At 39.2% G+C, this 15,731-nt stretch overlaps 1 long non-coding RNA gene across 1 annotated transcript; it reads left to right on the forward strand.

Annotated features, from left to right (window-relative positions):
- Positions 1 to 1,310: 1,310 nt before the first annotated feature.
- Positions 1,311 to 15,136, forward strand: LOC138759338 (uncharacterized). The gene is made up of 2 exons (XR_011354790.1): positions 1,311 to 1,542; positions 14,647 to 15,136. It is a non-coding gene; the product is annotated as an uncharacterized lncRNA (long non-coding RNA).
- Positions 15,137 to 15,731: the final 595 nt, after the last annotated feature.

A 15,731-nucleotide genomic window follows, 5' to 3' on the forward strand; every position in this document is an offset into this window, starting at 1 on the left:
CACTTATTGGTAGTGCAAAAAAAATTGTACGCAATGAATGCGTAATCAAATAATGAAATGTGAACAAACTGTGCAATAATGAGAGAAAAAAATTGATAAAGTGCAAGAGTCTTTAAATGTCTGATCGAGTTTGTCGTTGAGGAGTCTGATGGTGGAGAGGTAGCAGCTGTTCCTGAACCTGGTGGTGCGAGTCTTGTGGCACCGATACCTCTTTCCTGATGGCAGCAGCGAGAACAGAGCATGTGCTGAGTGATGAGGATCCTTGATGATTTCTGCTGCTCTCCAGCAGCAGCATTCCCTGTAGATGTTCTAGGTGGTGGAGAGGATTTTGCCTGTGATGTCCTGGGCTGTGTCCTCTGCCTTTAGCAGGACTTTACCCTCAAGGATGTTGGTGTTTCGATACCAGATGCAGACCCTCAGCACACTTTCCACCTCACAACTGTAGAAATTTCCCAGCATTTCCAAAGCTCCGCAAATTCCAGAGGAAGTAGAGGTGCTGACGTGCTTTCTTCATGATGCCATTAGTGTGTTGGGTCCAGGAAAGATCCTACAAGAGAGTGACTCCCAAGAACTCAAATTTGCTCACCCTCTTCACCTCTGATCCCTCAATGATCACTGGACCGTACACCTCTGGTTTTCCTTTCCTGAAGTCAACAATCACCTCCTTGGTTTTGGTGACATTGTTGTTGGTGCACCATTCAGCCACGTTTTCAATCTCCTCCCACATGCTAACTCCTCATACACAGATTGGAATCAGAGAAAAAAAATTATCAGAGAATGCTGAAGGTGACAAAAACAGCATTTATCCAAAGACACATCCCCCTGCCTGCAGGTGTGAACACTAACTTAGAGCAAATGGAATGACTTTCTTCCGCTTACTGTAAGATTATGTCCATTTCGAGAGTACTTGAAATTTGGTGCAAAATTGAAAATTACACTCAAAGTTGCAAAGTAAATTGTTACATTTGGTGTATGCTATGAAAGTAAACAATTGCAGTATGAGTTTGTCAATGTTATTTTTGTCAAAGTTACACAACTGAGTAATTCAGAGTAAACATTTGTTTAATGGACAATCAGTCAATGTTATAAAATCACTTAACTAATATCATTCAACTTCAGGACCATCTTCCCAATAATTATGTTGTTATCAAGGAAACAAGGTTCGTATTCAGCTAATGCTCTGTTAAAAGTTATTTCCAGCAGTAATGTCATTCACATTTTCCTCTTGTGACGCCAAGTCAATTTGATTAAATGCACTTTAATGCTGCTGCTCTCTTGAGAGATGTTACCCTGTAACAGTTGTCAGTATTCTCATTGCAATGTGCCGATGTACCCAGTTCTCGCAGTTTCAAACTCCTCTTCATTTGAAATTGCAACTGTCATTTCCAATGCTCTTCTTGTCCTGTGTGAGAGAGACATCAGATGTCAAACTGAACAAGAAAGGTATCTTCTTGAATGTGACCTCCAAGATTTGGACGCACCGGTTTGTAATGAAGGTTTATATGTCCCATCTGTTGAGGTCATATTTAACAAGACTGCCAGGTAAGAGAGCTGAAATTCCCCAAATTCCCTAAACGAAGCCAAAATTCTAATGTTATATCATATGTAAAGAAATATTAATAATGTTTATTGGAATAATAATAATGGATGTCATATTATTAATCTATATTTCTGAAAAATTTCCACTTAATTTATAAAAAAGAAATCCCTTTTAATTTATAAAGTACAACAAATAATCAGTTGCGCATAAACCATTATTGCATGATACAAATAACACTATCCAGGGTTTTTTTCTAAGAATTTTAGGAACAATGTTCCACATTGATAATACTTATTTGTTACATTTTTAAAAAAAATCTCAACATACAAGGCTTTTGCTTCTCGGTTCTATGATTTATAGGATGTAATTATTTTTCAAACAGCACTTACATTTGCAAAGCAAACCTCTTGGTGATTTGAAATACCATCCCTTTGTCTTAACTCACACAGTTTGGCATATAATGCAGTCACAGAATTGGAAAAAAAAGCATTGTAAATGCAAATCAGCGCTTCCATAAAATATGCCGGAAGTGTACAATGCAAATCTTTAGAAAATCATGCCCTGGGTCTATATTCCTTATTTCCTTCAGAGGTTAATCTGTAATAGGCAATTCAATAAAGAAAGATTAAAGTCAAAAGGGGCATTGCCTTCTCATAGAGCTGGATGTGGGCCAACAAAATGCATGTCGAGGTTTTATTCATTTAATTCTTCATTGCCAGATGCTTTAGAGGGCCCGCATCAGACATGTGTTTCTCCTTGTATACAGCAGGAGATTTCCTGTTTGTTTTATTTGATGTTACAGGTTTACAGAAAGTCATTTACTTTTAGATTTAAGAAAATGACAGAGTAGGACACAGGGCCGGAAATACTAATGAAGCCTCAAGGAAGAAGTCTGCATGTACAATAGATTACACTGTGATCAAGTTGCACTTAATTATTCCAGTATTTAGCAAATTGCACCTATTAGACTTGCACATCTGGTATCATTATTCAACAATTGGATGGGCTGCTTTTTTTAATGCTAGAATGGTTGTGTCATATCACTGCTTTAACTGTACCTTATCATAAGAGTCATGACCTTCTTCAATATTACAATTAATCTCTTAACAAATTATCTTTCTTCAGTAAAATATTATTTTTGCCTATTAATAGCGGTTGTTCAAGAGGAAGTTTTGTAAGTGAAATTGCTACTGTGAATGGATTCCATTACAATATTTGATCAGCAGTGCAAATGCTCCGGTAAAGCACTTTGGTTTCTTGTTCAGCTGAGCTCCCTCTAAATAGAACATAAAACAAGTGGGATGAGATAGCAACAAAATACAAGCACCAAAGTGCTCAAGCCCAAAGCAAATTTATGGTCACAAATCCCAGGAATGTATTACTTGATGAATTGATTTTTTTTGATGATCTGTTTTGAGGATTAAGAGGGCTAACGTGGTTGGGGATGCAGAACATACACTGTGGTGATGGAAGATGCATGTATTTATCACCGACAAAAGACAAAGGAGGAAAAACCAAACACCCAACCCCAACCCACCAATTTTCCCCTGCAACCGCTGCAACCGTGTCTGCCTGTCCCGCATCAGACTTGTCAGCCACCAACGAGCCTGCAGCTGACGTGGACATTACCCCTCCATAAATCTTCGTCCGCGAAGCCAAGCCAAAGAAGAAACATTCTCATAATTTGTCTTCCAATCAACTCGAGCAATGCTATTGATTAACCACATTGCACAACTGGGTGAGTGACTTGCCAAATAATACTGGTGAAAGGCAGCCTAAGGATCTTAAAGGAAATCAATAAACAAACTGCTGGTAGATCAGTGCAAGCAGAGGAAAATTCACCAGATCAGGTCTGATGAAGGTTCTTGACCTAAATCGTTGGCCAACCCTCAGCCTGACTCATTGAGTTTCACCCAGCAGTTTGTTTTTTTTGTTCCTGATCATTGCATATGGAATCTCTTGTCTCTATCTTAAAGGGGAGGTGAACTTTGAAAGGAAACATTGGTGGAAGTCATTACAATGACACTTGCAGATGTCTGAAAGCCAGAGTAGGTCATTCTATCAAGTGTGCCCATATTCAGTACAATCATGTCTAATCTGCCCCAAGCCTCATCTATTTTTGTGCCAGTTTCTCATAGCCTCAATTCCCTGATCTTTCAAATACTACCTACTTTTCCTTTAAATCCGTCCTTTATTGACAACCCCCTCCCCCCACCACCACTCTGTGGGAATAAAACTTCAGAGATTATCCCATCTCCTACAAGTAGAAGTTCCAAATCATCTTCTTTTAAATGGCTTCCCCTAATCTTCTGGTTGGAGATTGGAGGGGTGAACTGTAACTCAGCAACAAAGAGGTGCCATTGCCCTGGAGTGCTAGTTCAAGCACGTGTTAGGTTGCAGAGGATTGAAATGGGGACTTTAAGTGGGGGAGCATAGAAATGGAGGCTGTAGGATAGGCCCAGCAAAGTGTTGCTGCTACATCAAGAGGTTAATGGCAGTCCAGCTGCAATACTGCACAGGGATTTGCACTGAGCCTGGAGATCTTTCTTTCAAGCATGAAGAGCCAACCAGTTCCATTTTAATCCTTGAAACCCAACTAACATAAGGACACAAATAGATGATGTCTTCTTCTCGTCAAATGCAGAATAGACAAAAGCTCTCTGATATCTGGGATAACTGTTTTCGAGCCTCAGGTCAAGGGTATTAATGGATAGCTGAGGTACCATCTCTGAAGAAATGTGAGTGCCTCCATGGAGCAGATTCTAATCTGTTCTGGGATGACAACATTCATATCCTCTCTATTCCTGGTCTACCAATGCATTAGAGCGTTAGCTGTGGAAAGCAAGCACTTGGGAACTTGGAGAATGGTAATGAGTTGATGGTCATCTGCATTTGTAATAGTTTGATGTATAAGTACAATTTGGAATTATGCTCCTTGGGTTGTCTTTTATTCTGTCATTTTTAGACATGTATCATAACAGGCCCATCCGGCCCATGAGCCCATGCCCCTCAAATACATCAATTAACTTACAATCTTGAATGGTGGGAGAAAACCGGAACACCCAGGGAAAACCCATGCAGGTACATGGAGAGTGTACAAACACCTCACAGACAGTGCCAGATCCAAAACCGGATCACTGGCGCTGTAATAGCATGACGCTAAACTGCTACACTAACCCTGTCACCCTGTAGATGCCACAATGATGAGCGCCAGAGGGAACCTTAGATGGGAACAATGTTCATTTCTGACTGTAGATCATACAAGCAGCTACCAAGACAAGTGATTTTTTTTACATAGTCATAGACAATGTCAGACGTTACCATTTTCACGAATGGCCTATTCATCGTTAACCATATATTTATTTACTCATGATACTGACTGCCCAAGGACAAAGTTTTGATATTGAAGAATAAAATAATAAAATGACATCACTGCATTTGGAGACATTCCTCTACTTTTTATTCTTCTTTCTTTGGCTTGGCTTCGCGGACGAAGATTTATGGAGGGGGTAAATGTCCACGTCAGCTGCAGGCTCGTTTGTGGCTGACAAGTCCGATGCGGGCAGGCAGACACGGTTGCAGCGGTTGCAGGGGAAAATTGGTTGGTTGGGGTTGGGTGTTGGGTTTTTCCTCCTTTGCCTTTTGTCAGTGAGGTGGGCTCTGCGGTCTTCTTCAAAGGAGGTTGCTGCCCGCCAAACTGTGAGGCGCCAAGATGCACGGTTTGAGGCGAGATCAGCCCACTGGCGGTGGTCAATGTGGAAGGCACCAAGAGATTTCTTTACCGCTTATGCAATAAACCTAGTGTGTGGCAAGAAATAAAATCTTTGGTTTGTGAGAGTCCTATGCAACATCACACCAAATCTCACAAATAGATTTTTTTCAATGCAATAAAATTTTGCTTTGTGCAAGCAAACTAAATCAGGTTTGGAACTTTTGAGAATTCTGGAATAATGCTGGGATTTTAATAGGACAACAATTCATCATTAATAAAGTGAATTAATAACTTAGAAGGGATATTGTACATGTGAAAAGAATGCTTTGGACTTTTAGGAAGTAATATGGCAATTTAAATAGATAACAATAGACTAGCTGATGGAATATGCACTGGACTTTACAAACCGCAATCTCTGGGGAAGAGGTCTAAGGTTCTGGTCTGAAAGTGTGAAATTGAAAAATTACCCTTTCAATGTTTACATAATGGGAATAGGAAACAAAGAAACTTTTGAATTGGAGCCAGGGAATACCAAACAGATATTTTGTTCTCAGTTATTTACAATTGTTATCAAGTGCCAGTAATGTTTAAAATATGAATTAATAATCTTTGGCCTTTATGTATTCATAGGGAGGATTATTGGCCCTCTTGCTGCAGATAGGCACCTTCACAGCTGTATCTAAACAAAACAATATCAGTTTTTTTTTAAAAAGGACATGAATTTGAACATGAATTCACTTGCAGGCATGCGCAGTTCAACCCTATTCTATGATAAAGCAAATTTAAACCAAACCAAGGTGGTGAATTGCACAAATCCTCTCGTCTAGAAGAAACAGAAGAGAGTGGAACTGAAACCTATCAATATAATCTGTTATTGTTTGAGGCTGCATTTATTTTCTCATTAAGATTTTTATTAACATTTCAATTTAGATTAATCCAGAGCACATGCACAGAGCTATAGATTTGTTTTTCATTTTTCTGTTATCTTGCTTATTTTCTCGATAAAGCTACATTTTTATTCTTTATAGATTACTAGGAAAGGGATTTGTCCTGGTAAGGGCGAGTCCATTGACAGGTGGATAGAGGAGATCAGGGCAGTAGATTTAATGGAGAAACTCAGCAGGTCAAACAGTGCCTTTATGTAGCAAAGGTAAAGATACATCACCAATGTTTCGGGCTTGAGCCCTTCATCAAGGTGTCTCACCAACATTTCGGGATTGAGCCTTGATGAAGGCTTTACCTTTGCTACATGAAGGCACTGTTTGACCTGCTGAGTTTTTCCAGCATTTGTGTGTTTTTTCACTTAACCATGGTGTCCACAGAATCCTGTGTTTTACCTAGGGCACTAGATTTACTTCATTGTGTCCAAAGAAACATCAGTGTTTTCAAAACACACTTTGCCATCCTAACAGATGTAAACTGGGGTTAACTTGTGCAATCTGCACCTTTAGAAGCTAATTCTGGCCATTGAAACCCTTGCCCCCAATTGCACCCAATTAATCTATCAACCCCATATGTTTTGGAGAGTGGGTGGAAACTGGAAAACCCAGGGAAAATCCACGCAAGTCATGGGGAGAACGTACAAACTCCTTAAAGACAGGGCCGCATCCGAACCCGGGTTGCTGGCTGTAATGGTGTTTCACTAATTTTAAAGGTGACACTTTGCTGACAGTAGGAGACTTGACTAATTACTTTCAGAACCAGCTGCAGGCTGGTGATTCGGTTGATAAGGTTTTCTTTTTGTGACTGTTAACACCTGAGATAATCATTCCATTGGTGATACCACAGAGGGGATTCCTTCATTATTGTTAGCTGGGCAGTTTGGATTAGGGCCTTGTACCCCCATGTTCCCTGACGAACCAACCCTGTCCATACCTGAGGATGATGTGTGTGCTGCCTTCAAGTGAATGAATCTGAGGAAAGCATCCAGCCCAGATGGAGTTCCTGGCCGAGTACTAAAGATCTGTGCTGATCGACTTACAGAGGTATTCACGGATATCTTCAATATCTCACTCCAGCAGGGCAAGGTACCCACCTGCTTCAAACAGGTGTCAATCCTACTGGTGCCCAAGAAGAGTGTAGTAACCTGCCTTATCAACCAATAGCATTTACATCAACAGTAATCATTTAACTGATAACATTAACAGTTTTGAAGGACTGGTGGTGAAGCAGATCATCTCCTGTCTGTGCAGTGACATGGATCCATTCCAGTTCACCTATTGTAGCAACAGGTCTATGGCAGATTCCATTTCACTGGTCCTACACAAAGCCCTGGAAAACCCGGACAATAAAGATGCATACATCAGGATGCTCTTTATCAACTACATTTTGGCATTTAACACAATCATCCCCTCAAAACTCCAAGGCTTGGGACTCAACAGCCCACTGTGCAATTGGATCATGGATTTCCTCACCTCCAGACCACAATCAGTGAGGATTGGGAAGAACATCTTCTCCACAATCTCCATCAGTACCAGAGCACCACAGGACTGTGTTCTTAGTCCCCTGCTCCACTCATTTTACACCTACGACTGTGTAGCTCGGTATGACAATTTGCAGATTTGGGTTGAATAAAGGAAGGGGATGAGTCAACAGACAGGATGGAGATGGTAAACTTGGCTGAATAGCATACTAACAACAACCTTTCACTCAATGTCACCTAAACTAAGGAACTGATTGTTGACCAGGAAAGGAAAGCCAGAGGTTTACAATCCAGTAATCAGTGGGGATCAGAAGTGGAGAGGGTGAGCACATTTAGGGTTCTTGGGAGTCACTATCTCGGAGGATCTTTCCTGCATCCAATACACTAATGGCGTCATGAAGAGAGCACGTCAGTGCCTCTATTTCCTCTGGAGTTTGCATAGGTTTGATATGACATCCGAAACCCTGACAAATTTCTACAGATGTTTGGTGGAAAGTGTGCTGACCTGCTGGATTGCAGTCTTTTATGGCAACATCAAAACCCCTGAGCATAAAGCCCACCAAAATGTAGCGGACACAGGCCAAGACATCACATTACAAGACCCTCCCCATTATTGAGTACATCTACAGGGAACACTGCCATCAGAGAGCAGCAACAATCATCAAAGATCCTCATTACCCAGCCCATGGTCTGTTTTCGTTGCTGCCCTCAGGAAAGAGGTGCCACTAGGTCGGGGAACAGCTGCTCCCCCTCCACTATCAGACTCCTCAATAACAAACTCAATCAGGGACTAATTTAAGCACTCTGACTTGGGCACTTTTTCAATTTTATTTGCACAGTCAGTTTGTTTAGATTCATTATCTGTTTACAGTTCTTTTGATTGTTTCATGTTTACTGTGTGCAGCTAATTTTTGTACTACCATATAGATGTAGTTCTCCCGCATCCATGGAAAAAAGGAATTTCAGGATTGTAAGTGATGTCATGTATGTACTCTGACAATAAATCTGAAATCTGAGGCAAGAGATAATCATACTCCCAGTGACTGTTCAGAGGTAGCACATCCTACCTTGGTCTTCATGATGTTTTTAGAGGCTCAGACATTCTAAAGCTGTCATTAATAAGATGCATTTCATGCATCTTTCAGAAATCTTGTGCCTGAATTGCTGCTTCCATAAAGGTCAAATAATATTGATCCCAATCCTCCTTCCCACAGGAACTTTCCAAATGAATTTGTCACCTAAATTTTTACACCAGAATAAATTGTGTTTACCAAACTACAGTTTGGTATACAAGACAACATTCAGGTAAGACGGGTCCCCAATTTCAGCTGAATTTCATGGTTTTATCAATATCGGGTGTATCAGATGACCCTCTCCCCCCCACCCCCAAAAAAAGTACCTGTGTTGTCTAAGCTGGTGTCATGTTGACTGAGCTCTTGGCCAGAGCCGGAATGTGGTTGTTATCATGGAGCCTCCAGCAAAACCAAGAAAGTAAGAAGCAAGTTTTAAATTAAAGGTCATTGAAGTGGCCAAGGAATCGACCAACTGTCCTGCTACATGGACATTTGACATAACTGAGAAGATGGTTAAGAGAGTGGAGAAAGAATGATGTTTTAAGAAAAATGCCCAAGAAACAAGCACAAAATTGAACCTAAAACAAAATACCTACCAGGAAGTCTTTGTACATTTTCGTGAAAATGGTTGGATGGATGAAAGTGGCGTAAAACTACGGATAGACAATTTGTGGAACAGGCAACCAGGTGGTATACGCAAGGAATGGAGTTTGTTGGTCTGGGATATGTTTCTCAGCCATTTAACTGATAACATTAAAAATAATTAGCACTAAATAATACTGTGATTGCTGTTATACCAGATGGTTTGACTTCTCTGTTGTTACCACTGGATGTCTGCTTGAGCAAGGCAGTTAAAGATCATGTGTGTGACAAATGGAATAGTAGGATGACGAGGGCTGAAAAATCCTTTACATACGGCGGGACAATTCATGCTGCATGTGTTGTGTGATTTTTGTGACCAAAGCACGGGATAAAGTGAAAGTAGAGACTGTAACAAAATCTTTCAAAAAGTGTGTTACCTCTAGTGCAATGGATGGTACGGAGGATGCGTTATTGTGGGACACTGACAGCAAAGCAGAAGACAACTCATCAGATTCAGACTGGGACCCGTACGATGACAGTGTAAACAATGAGACTCTGGAGGAGCTTGCAAAGTTATTTGTCTCAGACGATGTTAGTAATTGTGATTTTGAAGGATTTTAGATGTGTTTTTTAACAATTAAAAAATATTTCTAATATACTAGCAGCTTAAAAATTTGTTGTAGATGATGTCTGAGTGGGTTATGGAACCAAATGAGTTGAATTTTGAGGTCAAGTTTTTGTATCTGGCCTATAAGATGACTTCTATTTTTGGCATGTATTTTGGGTGCTTCAAGGGCACATGGAAATATAGGGTAAGTATTTCTCTTTACTCTCCAATTATTAACACAAGATTGTAAACCAATAACCAGAGAGTTGATGCTTAATATTCCATGGCATGTCCAATCTACACTAATTTTAAGGAATCCCTGTTAATGCAACTGCTTTGAGCTGCCTGCAGCATACCCTAATATGTTTTTAAGAGGTCATAAAGCTATATGTGCAGTGTTAAACTGAATGGGAAATTATACATCCAGGGCATCTCTTGCCAAGCTCTTCTTGCATGGCTCTTTCAATTCTGCTTGGACCCCAGGATGCAGGGATTTGTTCTTGATTCCTGTCCCCTTGGCCAGGATATGTCTTTGACCCACTTCCCTTCAACTCCTCATCCCCTCCATGGAAGGTATTGTGGGTCTTGCTGTGAATTGTGCACTCAAGGGCCAATGCCCTCGTGTGCTCATGAAATTTGCAGCAAAATAGTAAATTAAATACAGTGCAATTAAGAATTATGTTTGAGCAAATGTCTTGTTGGTTATTTTCACGATTTTTTTTTCTGAAGGAATCTAAATCGATATTATCACCAAAATGAATGATGACTCGCTGCAACAAAACAAAATGGTTGAATACAATTCCTCATCTTTTGATTTTAATTTGGGCTACATTTGAAAAGCCTAACCCTCGTGCTTTTCCAACAAAAGCTGCTTGTGTTTTGCTCACTTTCCAGTCAAATTACTGAGAATGTTTTTTTTTTAAACACTGATCCTTTTTGTTTTGTTCATCTTCTTAAAGAGAAGCTTAAAAGTGTTTAAAATGGAAAACACCAGAGTTCCAGTGTATTATAACTAATTTTCAGCAGGTCTTAATTATCAATGTTGTGAGTTGGAGGTCAGTGCTACAATGAGATTGCTATTGAATACAGCATTATGTTAGCATGTAACTCCATTAATTTTCGTTAACATTTTTTATGATAGTATTTTATTAATGTTCATCTTTAGCTAATGAAGACAGCACTTTGTAACAATAGCATCACCCTTTATATTAATAAAAGAGAGTAAAATCGTTTTTGAATATAAATTATCTGTAAAATAAAACCAGATGGAATGATGTCAACTGAATACATCCCTATAGTTGTTAAGTTATGACAACAAATTAATCCTAAACTATATCCTAATATGTATCTGATGCATTTACTGTTGTTAATTGTGTTTTTGTAGTTTTATTTAAGAAGTCAGTGGAGGAACATTTTTTTTTGCTTCAGGGTCACATTTGCAGCTCACTCGAGATTTGTTACTTACACTGGCTCCACTGTGACACTGAAGAAGACCATTCGCTGTGGCTGAAAAGCCGTGCTCTCTGTTGTGATAACTCACTGGGACATTGCCAGTTGATGAATAGATTAGCAATAATTTAAATTTCAAATGTTTGTCTTCTTTTGTTCGGATTTATATACCAGCACAGTAGAAAGTTAAAAAAATCTTTGCAGTGACACAACACCTTTCCTAAGCTTGGGATAGAGCAAATCATTCCATTGCTAATGCAGTGCTTTTGAAATGTTATTGTAACAATCAGGTACAGAATGTTTTAACAAAGACATGATAACGACCATTCTGTTTCAATGATGTTGGTTGTCCTTCTGGGAGCGCACTGAGGAACTTGAGCGGGCAGACAGGCCCTTGGCTTAAAGATTAATCTGAAAGGCTGAAACTCCGATGGTACCAATTTCTTTATGAAATACATTGAATTGTCAACCTAGATCATGTGTTTAAGTATCTGGACCGTATACCCCAAATCTTTTGAATTGGAGGCCAGATAGCCACTATTAAATAATGCCTAAATATTAAACATGACATGAACAAGTCTAAATTGGGTAAGGCTGTCAACGTGTGCCTTCAACTGAGTAGTGTTGGATTACAACTAGTCTTTGTCCAGAAAATTTATAGGATTTGCAGAAAAATGAATAAAGGATGTTGGGGAATAACATTGCAGTTACGATGAATTAGTTGAATCGTGAAGGATATTCATGCTGAACTGAGTGAGAACGTAAGGGAAAGACTTATTTGCTTAAATGCCTACCTGTCCCATTGCATCTGTCTACAGAACTCTGGATAGCATTTGCTTTGAAGACGTTGCTTTAGTAATATTCAATTATTTTCTAATAAACAGTAATAAGCGAAGACTGCCCAATTGAAACCCAAAACTAAAGACAAAACCTCATATGAATAGGTATTTCTTTACTTAAGAGCCAAGATTTACAGATCACTCTAGATTTGTTATTAACACCCATACCGCTGCAACTTTACACATATCACTCACCATGGCTGAAAGGTAAAAGTATAATATAATAATGAACATCTACCAACCCCATTAATATGCAGATGGTTATTAGTTATCAATTTTCTAAAACAATCCTGAGTGCGATGTTTTTTAAAAAAATTGTTGATATTACAAGAAGGTTGAGAGAAATAGTGAGAATATCTGCTTGGAGATCAATATACTCTTGTCAGTTCTTCATATAAACATTTTAGGCAAATGTTCAAATGAGAGTGATGGCAAAAATTATGCTAAAGCCTTTAACAAGCAATTTTATGAAACAATCCAATGGCTTGTGTACAAACTGAGAACACGTTGCAATATAGTTTCATTTCAAAAATACCATCAAGTTCTGCACGTTTTTTGCATAAAAAGACATTCAAAGAACAAGCAAAAGCCAGAAGGAAGGTCAAAAAGAGAAATGGACTTGCACAAGGTAATGTTGCAGAAGTTCTAGAGAACCCAAAAAGAGCAGTGTGCCAGACATCCATGAATTGGTTCTTTAAAAAAACTCATTGTCCTTAAAAGGAGTGAAATGTTCTTCTTTAGTGACATTTTTCTTTCCCTCCAATAAGATTGATGACATCAGAATGAAATACACATTTATTTTAGCCTCTCTTTCATCAAAACTAACCATTCTGAACCAAGTTCAAATAAACCAAGGTTGTTTTCTTATCTTGTTTGGCTCCAATCCTAATGACGTTTCTAAATATACTTCACTTTAGTTCTGGTGTACAGTTCTATCAGGTGAATTGTGTGATTTTCTCCCTTTGAAGTTTTAAATGCACCACGCCAGCTGCATTGGGATCCCACTACTAGCTGCAACTTCCCCTGCTCACTCCTTTCCACCTTCCATGGAGTCCACTTCCTCCATTATTCCCTGGTTCATTCATCCTCCCCACCCACACCTCCCTGACCCCTGGCACTTACTTCTGCAACTGTATGATGTACAACCCTTGTTCCTACATCACCTTCCTCACCACAATCCAGGGAACTAAACAGTATTTCCAGTTGAGAGACATACTCGCATGCACCATCTCCAAACTTGTCTGCTGCATTTGGTGCTCCTGATGGGGCCTCTACTTCGGCGAGTCCAAGCGTAGACTCTGTGATTGATTTGCAGAGAACCTGTGCTCTGTCTGCAAAGGCCATCCAAAACTCTCAGTTACATGCTATTTCAACTTCCCATACCCACACTATCAGGATAAGGTCCGATATAAATTAGAAGAACAACACCTCAAATTCCACCTGGTATGAACATTGAATTTTCCATTTTTGGGTGGTCCGTGTCTCTCCCATGACCTCTTTTCTTTTGATTCACCTTCTTTCCTCCACTTTTTGTTTTCCTTTCTCATAACTCCACCTGCTCGAGCCCAGCAGATAGGTTTGACTAGCTATGCCAGAATGAAAAACAAAGCATTGACTCTTATTTTATGTTTTAATTTAGCTGTTGATGAATAGAAATTCTGCAACTTCATTACTGCATTTTCACATCACAGAGCTTATGTTGTACAGCTATGCCTCCTCATTTATATGAATTATAGAGGATACTTCACTGATAGAAACAGCTCTTACTGCTTCTAATATACATTTAATGCAATGTATATAGTCAGTCAGATTTACTCAGGTTCACCAAACAAGTGAGGAATTTACCTTGCAAGAAGCAATAAATTCATTAACCTCACTGAAATGAACAGGTAACTACCCCTTCCCCAAACGGTAACATTCCCAAGACTGATTACATAACAGAAAACTCCACGTCCACATGACTAGCATGTTCTTTCCCTGCCACCTCCACTCTCACATCCATTCTACTTCAGACCACGGCCCCTGGGATTTGTGTATGTGCTTGAATGCATTTTCATGTCAGGGTAATTTGCTCTGCACAACTTTTATGGCTTTCCCATTGTTCATGGAAAAGATATAATGATAGAAGGCTGGCATACAGACTGCTGGATATTGTGAGATATGTGATTCTGTATAAACCTATGATAGTAATGGAATAAGACAGAAGAGCTGAATCAGAACCAAACTGCTTCACCTTTGCCTCCATTCTCTGAGCTCTGCTCAAGGTTATCTCTAAATGATTGAAATAATATTTACACTTTAAATCATTAAAATAGTTCATAGTTTAGTGTGTTTTTGGGAATTTGGTTGTCATTTTAAACTGATCACTGTAATGCACTCATGTTATCTACTCAATAGTAAAATGTTTGTCCTCTATTTACAGATAATGTGACTCCTTTTGTAATCATTGCCAAAGAAATCGCACAAACACTCAGAAAAATATTGGATTATTCATTTGAAAACTGCCTGTTGCTGAATAGCAGATTTACAAAAGATGTCAAACTTTATCTGCAGTCTAAATCACCGAGGACAATATTTAACATTATTCTCAATTAATGTGCCATGGTCTTTACTAAGCTCTGTATTTAAGAAGGGGGAGGGGGGGGGGGAGATGAATGATTTTGAGAATCCTTCTTTTTGTGCAACTGAGTTCAAAAGCACATGATGACTGCCTGTCAATCAGCCTTTCATTTTCTGAATTCCAAGGGGGCAGCAGGGATTATGACCACAAAGGAAATATCCATTTGCTAGTTCCATTGTTAATGCAGAGATGAACATTTAGATATTTCATTGGTTAACCTCAACTTTATGGATTTCTTTGTATTAAAGAAGGTGGTCTTAATTCAGATCATTGGAATAAAATTTAAAAGTCATATCTTTTTTGCTATTTGCCATTTGGTTTGAAAGTGAATTTCTCTTTTATCCCTCAAGTCATGAATGTGAAAAGACGTTATATTTCTATTCATAAAATTTTAATAACAAGAAATTTCTTGTGAGACCAGTTGTGTCACATTAGAAAGGAATGTGTGTGTGTGTGTGTGTGTGTGTGTGTGTGTGTGTGTGTGTGTGTGTGTGTGTGTGTGTGTGTGTGTGTGTGTGTGTGTGTGTGTGTGTGTGTGTGTGTGTGTGTTTTGAGAACATTGAATGTTCAGTTTCTCAAAAACTGAACAGTGATGTTAGTCTCAGCGAAGCTAACCATTTCTCTTCAGAGTATTTGAATAATGGGTCTCTGTAAACCCTCAGGAGACAGTATCTAGAGCAGCCATTCTCAACCTTTTATTGGCTATGGTCCCTTTAGGACTCTGCTCAAAGTTTATGGGCCCTCTTCCCAGTGAAGCAGTCAAGTTAAATTGGTTTCAATATTTCTCTCCTACTAACTACATAAAAAGCTGAAAATAAATTGTTTTCAGTCCATGGTCCCCCTTAAATGTGGCCCCCTTTGAGGATGGTTGATTCAGAATGACTAGA

Source organism: Narcine bancroftii, chromosome 3 (assembly GCF_036971445.1).
Source record: "Narcine bancroftii isolate sNarBan1 chromosome 3, sNarBan1.hap1, whole genome shotgun sequence".
NCBI classification, from domain to species: Eukaryota; Metazoa; Chordata; class Chondrichthyes; order Torpediniformes; family Narcinidae; genus Narcine; species Narcine bancroftii.